Genomic DNA, 13,562 nt, shown 5'->3' on the forward strand with positions numbered 1-13,562 from the left:
TCGAAAGGAAGCACGCCCTCGCCGCGGCGTACAATAAAATTGAAATTTATCGTTCGAGTTCGCCTCTTTAACGCCACGCCGCGCGGAACGCGGCGTTCTGCTCGAGTGCTTGTTTCGCGATCGCCATCGTCGTGTTCGGACGTGTTCCGTCGGTTTCGACGGTTTCCGACGTCGATGGAGAATTGCTGGAATCGATTGTTGTGGAAGCATCTTCATCTTCTGAAGAATAGGATTTTCTGTTGCAGCAGGAAATAGACATAAATTATAATAGATATAAATTATATAAATAGACATAAATTAACTATTATAAATTATAATAGACATAAATAAACATTTTTATTAATTGAGGACACTGGATTGCCTTGTTCTTAAGGCGTCGAATGTTCTGTATTTGGAAGAATAGGATTTTCTGTTGCAACGGGAAACAAATGGACGTGTCTGTGATTAAACATTTTTATTAATCGAGGACAATGGATCGTTGTTCTTAATCCTCTGCGGATTTGTTTAACTTCGAAATCATATAATTCGCATCTATCCATCATGTTTTTTAGTTTAATTTCATCGTTGGCTCTGCTATTTCTTAAAAATTATCTTGGAACGCGACGCAATGTTCGGCACTCGAGTGCAAAGGGTTAACAAACTGCACCAAAATGTTCCCTAAAGTTCCCTAAAATTCTCCAAAATTCTCCTAAAGTATAAAAAAATTCTCTTCCGCGCCATGTGCTCCAAAAAAATTAAGGAATTCCAAAAAGATATAAAGATAAGATATAAAGCACACTATCGATCCGAAATTTGCATGTATTATACTTCGGGTCGGCGCGGCGGTGTCCAGCGAGAAGGATCAATTGCGCTCGTTCGCCTCATGATCGCTAAAAAAAAAAAAACGAAAAATTCATCGATCGCCTACCATCGAAAATGTCCGTCGTCGAATAATCATAGGAGCGACGGCGACAGTTCCGTCGGCTATCCGCGTTCCGCGCTTGAATTTCACCGCGGCGTTGCGCATGAAATTTCTATTTTACGTGGTTTCATAAAGGCGATGCAACGCGTCGCGGCGCGGCGCCGCTCGGCTCGGCTCGGCACGTACGTTTCACTTTTCCCGGACTTAAAGTTTCCGCGGGCAGGGGCCCGGGGGGGCACGGGCCGTTCCTCGTCCCCGCGTTGTAACTTGTAACGCCGAGAACGTGACGTGGAAACGCGCGTGCTGCACGCACGCGGGCTTCACGCACGCGGCCACGACGCAGCTGCGCGATCCCCGCGGGGCCCACTTATTTACGCGGCCGATCGTTCCGCGCCAGGAATCTCGGCGGAACTGCCGCCGGCTGACCGGTCGATTTCGCGGGTGCCACCCACGCCTGCTCGGCAATTTACGAGTTGCGAGTTCGCGGCCGTCGCGACGTGACCCGCCTAGCTGCCGATTGAGTTATCCCGGTCTGGTCTCTCTCACGGTTTTATCGCTCCGAGACGGATCGCGTTGGACCCCGTTCTTCGGGCCGTTCGAGAATTCGTAGGTGGATGTGCCGGTTATTCTTCTGGGATCGTTAATAAAGAGCTAATTGGATTAGCCTCGAAGTCTTTCCTATGTAATTTACTGCTTCGTCGATGCTAAGGGTGGTTTTCGAATTGCCTTGGAATCGTGTCATGTGGCCGAATTGCCTTCGAATCGTGTCACGTGGCCTCCGAATTGCCTTCGAATCATGTCACGTGGCCTCCGAATTGTCTTCGAATCGTGGCTTGTGGCCTCCGAATTGACTTCGAATTGCTTTCGAATCGTGGCATGTGGCCTCCGAATTGTCTTCGAATTGCCTTGGAATCGTGTCGCGTGGCCTCCGAATTGCCCTCGAATCGTGGCGAAAAATTAGAAACAAGAAAGTCAAGTCATCCTTTTTATTCTAGCATTACTGCACAGGGTGTCCCAAAATTGTGACATTTCCGGGAAATGAGGAGTTCCCGAGGTCATTCGAAGTAACTTTTTCCTTTACAAAAATGTTCTCCGAGGCATCGTTCACGAGTTATTAACGAGGAACGCTGACCAATGATAGGCGAGCTCGGCTGACGCAAGGCGGCCGAGCCAACGAGCGCACGGAGCCCAGTTCCGCTGATTGGTTCGACCGTCTGGCGCCCGCCTCACTCGCTCTCCGATTGGTCAGTGTTTTTCGTTAATAACTCGTAAACGAAGCCGCGGATTGCATTTTCGCTGAGGAAAAAGTTACTTCAAATGACCCCGGGAATCTACCATTTCCGGATTGCGAGACATTTTTGGGACACTCTGTATATACAAACTGTGGCGGATCGGTTACTCACGGGAAAGGAGGATCCAAATGCTGGCGAAACTAGAACTAGCCGCCAGATATGTATTAAAAGAGAATGTTTCAATCATTGTCTAGTAGATTATAGTAAATTTTAGTAGATTCTACGGTCCGAAAAAAAAATTCGAGTCATGTAATCCACTCTCAAAATCGTTATATATATGTTAGAATGTGAGCCCATAATTCTGGGACTCGCTGTATGTACTTACGTGTCGATAAATCACCGGCGCAAGAGGTTCAGAGACGCTCGAGATGAACTTCTGCCGAGAAGGTAACGTCTTTTGACATGGAATGATCGCCGCAATAACGGAACCAACAACTCGACTTTCGCCCTACGTTGTAGCAAACGCGACTACAGAGAAACGTCTCCCGCAATTATCGAGCGACGCTACCGATTCCGCGAGTCAGGTTAAATTAAAATAAAATGGAGGTTCGTCCTAATGGAACATTCGCAGATATAGAGCGTGGATCTTTTTTATCCAAAATGAAAGTGTCCATCGCGTCAATTTCAACGGACAATAATTGGATAAAAATGTGTCTCTTGCGTTAGCAGTTTCAATTATTTCAAAAAATAACATGCTACGTTCTTCCAGTCTTTTAACGTTCTTCCTATTCTCTGTTTCGTATTATCGTTTCTCTCGTAAGTGCATAAAAGCCGCGGTTCGTTCATTAAAAATCCACATGTTTCACCTTGAATAATCACGGCGATGTTTCCCGTTGAATCGACCAAAGTGAAAAGGTGTAAACTCGACCGGAACATCTTCCCGCGTCTGGGACAACTTTTTCCGCGTTCCCGTCGACCGGTCGATCCGTTTTCCGCGCGTCCCGCCCCGTCCGTAAATATTGTTCCTGTCGCGTTTTGTTTTGAAAACGCAGCGGCGAGCACGCCGCGATCGCGAGATTGGACGGGTCGAATATGTTCTCGTTCGGTGCAACGTGAAACTGCTGTAATTTCTCTCGGAAACGTCAAATTTCGGGTTGCTGCGAATTTCCCAGTGCTGGTTCTACGCCTATATAATTTATTGCTACGTCGATGCTAAGGGTGGATTTCGAATGGCCTTGGAATCGTGTCACGTGGCCTCCGAATTGCCTTTCCCCCGCATTGCTGCTCAACTTGGGGACGAAAATGGATAAATTAGGGAGAGGAGATGCGATTATGCGAGCCTCGCGGTTCATTTTTACAGTCGCCGGCGATCGGCGACTATAAAAAACAGATCCGAGTCGAGGCTCGAACGATAAAATGAGTAATTTCTCCCGGAAATGCCAAATTTCGGGTCGCCGTGAATTTCCCTGTGCTAGTCTTCTCATTGGTCGCTGTTTTTTCGCTAATAACTCGTGAACGAAGCCGCGGATTGCAATTTCGCCGAGGAAAAAGTTACTATTAATATGCGCCGTGGCACCTAGTTCTAGTTTCGCCAGCAATTTGGATTCTCCTTGCCCGCAAGTAACCGATCCGCCACAGTTTGTATATACATAGTGTCCCAAAAATGTCTCGCAATCCGGAAATGGTAGATTCCCGGGGTCATTTGAAGTAACTTTTTCCTCAGCGAAAATGCAATCCGCGGCTTCGTTTACGAGTTATTAACGAAAAACACTGACCAATCGGAGAGCGAGTGAGGCGGGCGCGAGACGGTCGAGCCAATCAGCGGTACTGGGCTCCGTGCGCTCCTTGGCTCGGCCGCCTCGCGTCAGCAGAGCTCGCCTCTCATTGGTCAGCGTTCCTCGTTAATAACTCGTGAACGACGCCTCGTAGAACATTTTTGTAAAGGAAAAAGTTACTTCGAATGACCTCGGGAACTCCTCATTTCCCGGAAATACCATAATTTTGGAACAGCCTGTATATTCATATTAATATGCGCCGACAGGCCGCTGCCTTTTGCCGCCGACTGCCGCCAGTTTCTCTAAAAACGAGCCGCGAGGCACGAAGAATCGCGACTCGGTATTCTCAGTTCCGCGTGTTTCGATTCCGACCTGCAAACATTTCTGGGTGAAATTACTGTACGCTACGCCGGAGAACGATTGCGCAGAGGTAAATTAAGGGACGATCACGTTCATCCTCGGCTTAATCCCCGAGAAAGACGTGACTGGCTAAATAATAGGAGGCTGTTGCCGGATCGCGACAGCTCGGTCTTTGATCGGCTTATTTGGCTTATTTGGCCGCGATAAACCGACGCATCTCCTAATTCCGAATCGGAATCACTGTTCAGTGAATCGCGGATAATTCATAACGGGTTGCAAAATTCTGTGGCGAATATCGTTCGCGGGATGCCGACGGTTTCGGTTCTGATCGACTCGTTCGTTGCAGAACAATCGCGTGCGCAAAAGACATCGTTGAACGATGCGCGATTTGTGATTAATTAGATTAATTATTTATGCAAAACGAAAGATTTCTGCGACGATTGCAAAACAGGTAAGCTAAGTAAAATGTTCTTTCTCTCTCTAATAACGTTATTAAGTTGAAATTGATGCATCAACGTTCTTGGCTTATTTCAATATTTTCATTGTTTTTCCCGGCCTTTTTTGCCATAAGAATGCATAAAATCTGCAGTCTAGTTATAATTACAGCAACAATGATATTTTACAGCAAGTTCTGAAATTGTTGTCAACGACAAGTCTGTGAAAATGGCCTCCGTTTATGGCAATAACGAACGAGTGAAATATAAAACAGGAGAGAGCCTTAGAGAATTAAAAAATTTCGAAAATCTTTTCGTCAGAAATCTTTTATACACGAACTTCTTCGTTCAAGCATTCTAATAAAAATCGTGGAAGGTTTAAATAAATTCAATCTTGCGTTATAAAACTATATATATATAACGCAAGATTGAATTTATTTAAACCTTCCATGATTGATATAATCCCCGAGAAAGAAAAATATATATATATGATATTTCAGAGTGAAATTATATATATAATTTCTAATTATATATATATAGATATAAAATTTCTCTCTGAAATATCAAATTTCGTGTTGCTGCGAATTTCCTAGTGCTAGTTCCACGCCTATGTAATCTATTGCTACGTCGATGCTAAGGCTGGTTTTCGAATTGCCTTAGAATCGTGTCACGTGGCCATGTCACCTTTATATAACGCAAGATTGAATTTATTTAAATATATATATGTAGATTAGTCGCATTCGCGTCTCGACGGACGCACACAATAAAATTTCACGCGACGACAAGCGAGGCAAATTACATAAAAAGAGACGATATAAGATCGCGGGATCGCCAGCTGGCTCTATAAAACAAATCTGCAGATCGGACAGCGAAGCTGCAGGTTTCCCGAAGTCGGTCAAAGGGGCAATCGATGTTCGAACGAGACGAAAACTCGGCTTTCGGGATTTTTCGCGCATCCCCTGGGACGGGGCTGGTGTTCTCGGGAGAGGGCGGCGATCGTTCCACGTGCCGAGTGTAGGTGCTTCCCGACACCCCCGCCCCTCCCTCCCCCCGCCATTCCACCGACAAAATAATTTCTCGAAGGGATAGTCTGGAAATGGGTGAGTTATGTTGTCTGGAGTTTTATGTTTCCAGCGTCCCCCCCGACTCTCGACTGCGCTCTCGTCCCTTTCCTCTGCGAGGTTCTCGAACTTTAACTTCTCGAACGGCATAAAGCGGAGTAGGAGAACGTGACTGGGACAACATCGAACCAACGGACGACGTCGACGACGACTACGACGACTACGACGACTTCGACGACGACGACGACGACGGAACGGGTCGCCGCGTTTGTTTTCCCGAGCATCGGACAACAACGATATCGGGCCAATTAAAAGTTCGCGGGGAACGGTCGTTCCTAAACACCGGATGCATTCCCGTTCCATCAAAATCCGCTGCCCATCCGAGCGAAACGATGGACCCGATAAACATGCTTACTTACCCCTTTCATTAGCTCCGCGCGGCGCTCGGATTCTGTCGCAAACAATTGCGGGCTCGGACTTTCCGCCGTTTAAATTATTCCCGGCGTCGTTAAGGGAAGGATTAAGCGGAACCTACGGCCGAACCGAAACGAGTCAATGACTCGGAAAGAAATAAAGCCGCGCGAAAGCACGCTTAATTTCACGCGGGCGGAGTCGCGCCGCGAATTCGACCGCGGATCTTTACGCGTTTATCGCGCCCGCTAATTTCCTCGACGCCGGCTAATGCCAACGTTGATAATACCGATTGCAACCGTGATTTTTGTTTCAGTGAAACGATCGTGTGTGTACGAGGCTTCTAATAATTTCCTTTGAGAATGGAAGAATATATTTGAGCTGTTTATTTTGAAAGTGGCCCGAGTCCATTTATACTTAAATTGAGATATTGTTATATATATATCAATATTATATTTTATATTTATTATATAATTATAATATATAATAAATAATATATATATATTATAATTATATAATTATAATATATAATAAATAATATATATATATTATAATTATATAATAAATATAATAAATATATATTTAATTTTAATATAAAATATAATATTATATATAATATATATATATAATTGATATTGTGAATCCGGGTTTGTGTTTCAATGCAATTAAAAATATACGTTTTGTTCGTCCACGTTTAGTTCGATGCCCAAATTTTTATCACGGAAGTCTTCGTTTTTACTTCGATAACATTCTTAGCGTAGAGTCAACCCTTTGCACTCGCTCAAGACTCTTATAAGACGTCCTAAAATAATTTTTACGTTATCAAATTTGTTTATTTTTGAAGAACTGTTAAAAGTATGGCTGTTACGTATACTCAGTTTCGACTGACCACTTTTTAAATGGAAATAAATAATAAATAATATAAATGAATAAATAACATAAATGGTCGTCGAGGACTACGATAAATTTTCCCTAATCGATGCTGCGATTTTCCCAAAAAATTGAAGATACTAAATAAAAATACGATTATTCAAGACTCGCGGCTCGTTTCTATAGTTACCTATTATCAACAATTATAAAAACGAGCCACGAGGCTTAATCGAATCTCCTCTTCTCACGTTATCAATTTTTGTGCACAATTTCAGCATAAATTACGGAGAATTTACTGTATTTTGAATTTAGAGTTGAAACAGCGTCGAGTGCGAAGGGTTAATTACCCTTTCGTTTCATCCAAACTTGTAAATAAACTGCGAATTTCAACTCTTACATCGTAAACCACGTCCTCAAAGAATTTTAACACTTTCGTATCGATGATTCGTTGCTTAAATTTTCGTTTTTCAATCTCTATTTCACGATGCAACTAAAACACAAGAAATCGTTAACCCTTCGCGGTCGAACAATGACCCTGCGGCACCGCTAAAAATCGTTGCATCAAGTTACAAAATCATTTTCACATTATCATATCCGTTAATCGTTATCACATTCCGTACATTATCGTCACATTATCACAATTCATTTAAGAGACTGTCAAAAGTCTGCCCACTGTACGAGTTACAAGACACGACCTCGCGCACCTAAACTGCGCGAAATCACTCAAAATGAAATACCACAGATCAGAAAAAAAACCGATCTCAGTTTCGTCGTTGAAACCGCATCGAGCGCAAGGGTTGAAAATCACGAGGACGCGTGCGACGGATTTTTTCCACGATCTCCGCCCGATGATTCGTCCGCGCGGGAATAACGTCAATTCCCGTCGCGTTTCGAACGCCAATCGGTAATCGACGGCAAGGAGGGATTGCCCTAATCGTAAGTCCTAATTCAAGATGCACGCGGCAGCCGTCAGATACCGATGACGATCCTGTCAAGCGTCGACCCAATTCTCCGCCGACAGCCGGAAACGGAGGGACAACAGGGCAGATCGATTGCCGCGCGATAGCCAGCAAATTGCTGTTGTTTCGTAGGCATAAATCGGCCCCATAAATAAGACGGCGGGGGACGAACGTGGGGGGAGGGGCCGGCCGATAGGTAACGCATAACCCCGGTGGGCTTTTCGAACCTTGAAATATCGCCTGGGAAAGGTTCGACGAGCGCGACCGAGGGTGGCGATATTAGAGGCCGGATCCCCTTCGAGCGAGACGAAGCGGAGGAAAAACGGTAAACGGCGCGACTCGACGCGGCGGCAGGAATAAAAATGAAACGTGGCGTGGGAAGGGAGGGGAGGGTAGGGGAAGAAGGGAATGGAAGGGAAGGCTAAGGAAAAACTGGTAGGACGGTGTTACTGCCACTGGGTTTCATTATGCAGCCTCTTATAGTTGGCGTAACTCCCATCGGTCGTAAATATGAATTACGGCTGGCCGAAATAGCTTGGCGTACCTTACCGTATCCACGTACGAAAAACCCGTTTTCCCGCGGCAGTCCACCGAACGACGATAATTTATTCGCCGGTCCAATGAATGAAAATGGCCGGCCGCTCGCGCGCACCCACGCGCGCACCCACGCGTCCCGTCGCGGTGCCTCTCGCTACGGCCCACGGTTTCATCCGCTTTTTGTTCCTCTCATTCTCGGTCAACAACCGCCACCGGCAAGCTTCAACCAGTGACGAGACAGAAATTAAACGCGGCCGCGGGGGGAAGGGGGCGGTGGGTACCGGTGAAATTGCTACGACGATTTGAACGCACTCCAAACGATCCCTCCCCCGTGATCGTTGCGGACGTACCCCGTCTATCTTCCCGATCTCCGCTGGAACGTTCCTCTTCGACGGGCCATTCGCCGCGCGGAATCAGTCTGCAACCCTCCTCCGCACCCCCGACCTCGTTCGCCGACCGTCGGCGAAAATGTGCCGGCCGTAACGGTCCGCTAATTTTCCTTCGACGATCTCTGCGAAATTAAGCCCGATCGCCGCCGTTCGCCTCGGACGCGTGTCGCCGTAGCCGACACGGCTAAGCAAAAGACAAAAAAGAGGAGGATCGGAGGAGGAGGAGCGTTCTTCGGCTAATCGCGAGCCTCTACTAGGCGGCGCCGGTTTATGTTCCATCGAAATATGCTTCAACTTGTGGATAAGACAGATAAGAAGATCGCGGTGAGCGACGGTCAAATTGTCGATTTGCAAAATGCTGACGATTCTCTGCGAAATGACAACGTAAAGGTGGCTAATAATATAATAATATAATATAATAGTATAATATAATAATATAATATAATATAATATAATATAATATAATAATATAATAATATAATAAAATATAATAAATGTGCATCGATTGCTTCTTGTTATCAAGAATTATTTGCCTTTAATCAAAATTACCGAAGCACTGCCGAGCACTAAAATTGCATCGACGCGTGTTGTATTAATAAGAACAAGAGTGGTTTTATTTAGACATTTTAGACATTTCGCCATTTTTATTGTAATATACCCTACAATTGAAGTATCCGTTCAATCATTTCCTGTAAAAGAATCTTTACAACGTCGACGATCTCAAAATATTCAGTCACGAATAACTTCCGTTCTCTTTACAGACATTTATTTCGTTCTTCTCGTTATTTATTCTTTTCGACTTTTTATTTTGTCTACTTTGAACCCTTATCTATTCAGTGAAGGCAAAATACAGTAATGTCTCTCTAATTGACGCTCGGATTATCCACAAAATTGGACAATTTGGGAAGAGGAGATGCGATTATTCGAGCCTTCCGACTCATTTTTATGGTTACCGATTGTCAACGATTATAAAAACTAGGTGCAGCGCTCGGACAATCGTATCTCCTCTTCCCAAATTGTCCATTTTCGTGCACAATCTGAGCGTCAGTTAAGGAGACATTACTGTACTCGTTTGTCCCGGTGACTCGTAGCGAGCAAATGAGAACAATAGATTCTACCTGGCTGCATCGGAAGTCACTTACGAAGTCTCACTACGCTGGCCGAATATTGCAAATATCTCCACAATAACTGCAAAACCGATATTTCTACAACCGAAGCCCCCGAGTTCAGTCTTTTGGGAATCTATATTGGGTTGGCAACTAAGTAATCGCCGATTTGTTCAATGAAATAAAAAATTTTTTTACTTGGAACGAAGTTTAATCTGTAATGTATTTTCCATTTTGTTCGATGACCTTTTGCCATCTCTCTGACAACTTGAAAATTACACGCTCGTAGAAAGTCTGATCCTTTCCGGCCAAAAACTGAGTTAAGTGAGATTTTACAGCGTCATCGTCATTAAAAGTTTTACCACGAAGGGAGTTGTCCAGGAATCGAAATAAGTGCTAATCCGATGGCGCGAGATCAGGGCTATATGGCGGGTGTAACATCAATTCCCAACCAATATCCATCAATTTTTGCCGAGTGGACGAAGACGTGTGCGGCCTAGCATTGTCCTGCTGGAAAACGACACCTTTACGATCGACCAATTCTGGTCGCTTTTCCTCGACCGCTGCATTCAATTTGTCCAGTTGCTAACATTCACGGATAATAAAAAATAACATAATAATAATAATAATAATTTTATAATATAACATTTACGGATATCATAAAAATGGGAGTGAGAGACATCTATAACTGAAATCGGAGAGTCATCTATAAATGAAATAATAATAATAATAATAATAATAATAATAATAATAATTTTATAATATAACATTTACGGATATCATAAAAATGGGAATGAGAGACATCTATAAATGAAATAATAATAATAATAATAATTTTATAATATAACATTTACGGATATCATAAAAATGGGAGTGAGATACATCTATAACTGAAATCGGCAATTACTTAGTTGCCAACCCAATAAATTTTCCACTTGTGAACTGCACACTTCGATATTAAAGCGTCAGTTTTAATGGATGTTATATCCCCTTGTTATAAGGGGATATATCTTTATTAAATAATATAGAAATAATTATTCTGCAAACTAATATACGTATATGGTTTTCTTCTATGTGTGGATCGTCATAATATGCGGCGACCCCACCCGACCCTTAATCAGAAAATGCGAAACATCTCATTAAACAAATTCTCGAAGGCATTTTGCATCGAGGCAAAAAACTGATCGTGAAACGATTCAAGAACCATTTTCCATTCGCGATAATCTTCGTGGATGCACGCGAGCACGGTTCCGTTCCTTCGCGTGCCTTCGACGTACGGCGAGGCGGACGGGGGCGGATTTCGAGCGGCGAGGAAGACGAGCGTGTAACAGAGGGAAGCCCGTCGGAGCCGGAGAGCTCGCCGGCCGCAAGCTGTCGGATCGATAATTAACGCGACGACGCGACGTGCAGAGTGCGTACGGCGGCCGTGGCTACGGTTCTCCGGTGCGTACACAGTCCAATTATTGATATTTCGAGGGATCCGGGTGGCGTTAACTCGTTCCACGTGGCTCGTGCCGCGCTTACCGCTAGATTATGGTTTACACCGGCACCGTGCGCGAATCGTGAATATGATAGTAGCCTGCAGGAATGTTGCGTATCGATTTTCAAAATTATCATGCAAACAGCGCCGGCTGGCCCCGGTAATAGGTTAATTACCGGTACCGGCCTTCCGTTAAATCCCGTTACTGTAAATCATTTTCGATTCTAACAGCTTTATACTCGGCATCCAATAATAAATCCCGCGCGATCTAATTACCGACTCTTTGGTGCCTATACGGCCCGGCGTTCTCGAAATTATGCGGCCACGGCCCATTGTTCTCGCCCGTTCCGGGACGGAGCCGGGGCGAACTCGTTTTGGCCAACGAGCCGCGCCAATTTTCTACGGGCCGGAACCGTGCGGAAAAATCGTTATCGTTTTCGGTCGTCAGGCCGGTCGACGATGCCGGCCGCCGTTCTCTCGAGATGACCGCGTGGCCTGTTGCCGCGCATTTTTCTCGGTGCAACGCGGCCCGCCCGGCCGATGCGCCGCGATCCGACTGCAACTGCACTCGCGATTTTCCGGGGGCTGGCTGGTGACGTCTCTTCGCCGAAAAATCCTACCGAAAATATATCTATTCGATATTTATATATCTATATCTATATATCAATATCTATATATCTATATCTATATATCAATATCTATATATCTATATCTATATATCTATATCTATATATCAATATCTATATATCTATATCTATATATCAATATCTATATATCAATATCTATATATCTATATCTATATATCAATATCTATATATCAATATCTATATATCTATATCTATATATCTATATCTATATATCAATATCTATATATCTATTCAATATCTATTCAACACTGATCGCACCTGAGTGTTTGCTGATCCGATTTGTCTCATAAAAATCGTAAGATTAAATTTACTTGAATGTTTCTCGGCGATTTTTATATTAATACGTGTTCGATTGAATGAATTTATTTATCGATTTCCGATGGCAATATCGTGTAATTTCTGATAATTGTAAGACCAAAATTGGCTGAACGGTGTAAAGCGAAAAATTTAACGTTATGTGACTCACCGTAAGCTGTGCCTTTTATTTTCAAATCACGCTTTCTCTATATTAAAGTACAGCCTAACTTTATATTCGAACCCTTAAACGTTCGAAAATTCCTACGAGAATGCATCCTGAAATCAATTCAAAGTAAATATAGTCCTTTATGTAGAATTATTTTTCTCCGAATTTATTTTTCGTTCTAACTTCATATTTATTGCTACTTGTATGATTGGAACCTCCTGGAAATATCCCCGAGAACGTGTCTCTAATAATTTTTTTCATATTTAAATTGTGACAGATTAGTTATGAACAATTTTATATTTTATTTTATAATATCAAATATCGGAAAGAATGATTCGGGCCGCTTTTCCCGTAAGAAGCAATGTAAAATTCGGCAAGAATCAATTGCTGTTTGGACGATTGTGGCGCCTCTTTCGGAGGAAAATTGAAGCTCCTTTCGGGGTCTGTACAGCGCCAATTAGTAGGATGGCAAAACGCTGAAACTGCTAGCCAAACAGTGGCGCCTCTGGTGATGAAATCTGGAAGCTTTGTTTAGAGGTCTGTACAGCGCCAATTAGTAGGTGGCAAATCGCTGAAACTACTGGACAAATTTAGTTCAGAATTTTAGCACAGGTGGCGCAACCATACAAAACCCGTGAAATTTTATCACGTCACCTTGCGGTAAAACGCTTAAACTGCTCGCCAGGATTATCGTTCTTGGATAATTCTGAAAATTGGTCGGTAAATCTGCTTACCATTTCGAGCGTTTGACACTACGTGTTTTGGCGCTGTATGAACCCCTAACCTCGGTTCAAAATATTGCCACGAGCTACGCAACCGATCACAAATAGCGTCATTTTACCGCAGACGAGGAATAGAAGCAGTAAGAATAATTTTGTTTTAAAAGAAAGGATTTACTGTAGTACAGTTTCAGGTACAATTGAACATGTCAAAAGAG

The sequence above is a fragment of the Megalopta genalis genome, chromosome 3 (genome assembly GCF_051020955.1).
Source record: "Megalopta genalis isolate 19385.01 chromosome 3, iyMegGena1_principal, whole genome shotgun sequence".
Classification (NCBI taxonomy): Eukaryota; Metazoa; Arthropoda; class Insecta; order Hymenoptera; family Halictidae; genus Megalopta; species Megalopta genalis.